This window comes from Mesocricetus auratus, unplaced genomic scaffold (assembly GCF_017639785.1).
Source record: "Mesocricetus auratus isolate SY011 unplaced genomic scaffold, BCM_Maur_2.0 Super-Scaffold_100007, whole genome shotgun sequence".
In the NCBI taxonomy this organism is placed as follows: domain Eukaryota; kingdom Metazoa; phylum Chordata; class Mammalia; order Rodentia; family Cricetidae; genus Mesocricetus; species Mesocricetus auratus.
Window position 1 is genome coordinate 73,756,499 of NW_024429191.1, and position 1,509 is coordinate 73,758,007.

The 1,509-nt window shown below is 42.7% G+C and overlaps 1 pseudogene; it reads left to right on the top strand.

The window, feature by feature from the left end:
- Nucleotides 1-361: 361 nt before the first annotated feature.
- On the top strand, nucleotides 362-502 carry LOC121141693 (annotated as a pseudogene).
- The last annotated feature ends 1,007 nt before the right edge of the window (nucleotides 503-1,509 follow it).

The following is a 1,509-nucleotide window of genomic DNA, read 5'->3' on the forward strand; positions in this document are numbered from 1 at the left end:
ATGCCTGAGTGCTGAGGATTCAGACTCAGGTTCTTATGCCTGGATGGCAAGCGCTTTATGGATTATCCATCTCCCTTGCCTCAAGGGGAAATTATTTGTAATGTTATCTCTTCTTTCTTCCTTCCCTTCTTCCTTCCTAACCTCTCCCTCCCTTCCTTCCTTTTAGATAGGATCTCACTGTGTAGTTCTGTTTGGCTATGTAGACCAAGCTGGTTCCAAAAATCACTGAGATCCTCTTGCCTCTGCCTCCCAAGTGCTGGGATTAAAGGGCAGGTTCTCATTATATAGCTGTGTTTGTCCAGACTGTCCTTGAACTCACAGAGGTCCACCTGCCTCTGCCTCCTATTTTAATATTTTTTTAATACTTACCTGACAGGGGAGATTCCAGGCAGAGGATTGTCCATTGCACTCCATACATGCTAGCTCCTGCAATTTCCCCAAATGTGGTAAAGTCAACTACATAATTTGTGGCAATGAGGAACTATGTACACACACATATACACACTCATACATATACACATATTTTTACTTGAAATCCCTGTGACAAAAGTAAGAAAATAAATAATCAGCTCTGGTGGCACACACCTTTAGTCCCAGCATTTAGGAAGCAGAGGCAGGCAGATTTCTGATTTCTGAGGCCACCCTGGTTTACAGAATGAATCCCAGGACAGCCAAAGCTACACAGAGAAATCCTGTCTCAAAAAAAAAAATACTTGTGGTAATGTAATAGTATGAAACTATCTCTTGTACTCTAAAGCTACTGAAATTTTGCTGAACCTTACAGCCAAAGTTAATAATATACTTTGATGTCACTTAAGACTGATATCCTAGCCCGGCGTTGATGGCGCACGCCTTTAATGCCCGCATTCGGGAGGCAGAGGCAGGCAGATCTCTGTGAGTTCGAGGCCAGCCTGGTCTACAAAGCGAGTTCCAGGACAGTCTCCAAAACAATACAGAGAAACCCTGTCTCGAAAAACAAAAACAAAGCCGGGCGTTGGTGGCGCACGCCTTTAATCCCAGCACTGGGGAGGCAGAGGCAGGTGGATCTCTGTGAGTTCGAGGCCAGCCTGGACTACCAAGTGAGTTCCAGGACAGCCTCCAAAGCTACAGAGAAACCCTGTCTCGAAAAACCAAAACCAAAAACAAAAACAAAAAAAAGACTGATATCCTATTGTGTACTCAGACTTTATTATTATTCTTCCTTTAAGAGAACAATGTCAGTCAATCTTACTTGCCTTGGGTTTATCACACTCTCAGATTTTACAATCTAAATGAATGCATAGCTTAGGTTATGCATTAATTAAATTCTATTACTCGCCTATTCCCCTAACCCAGATTCTGTGTGTGTGTCATTTTCTGAAAGAAGCAAATATAGAGGTTAGAAGCAATATGGCTTTGGGTTGGTAGATGATGTTTGTAGTACTGTTTGTTGTCTGTGTCAGCTGGGAACAGCTGGTGCCAGTGACTTAATCCCTTATAAAACTCTGTTAAAGATTCCTGTAACGTGCC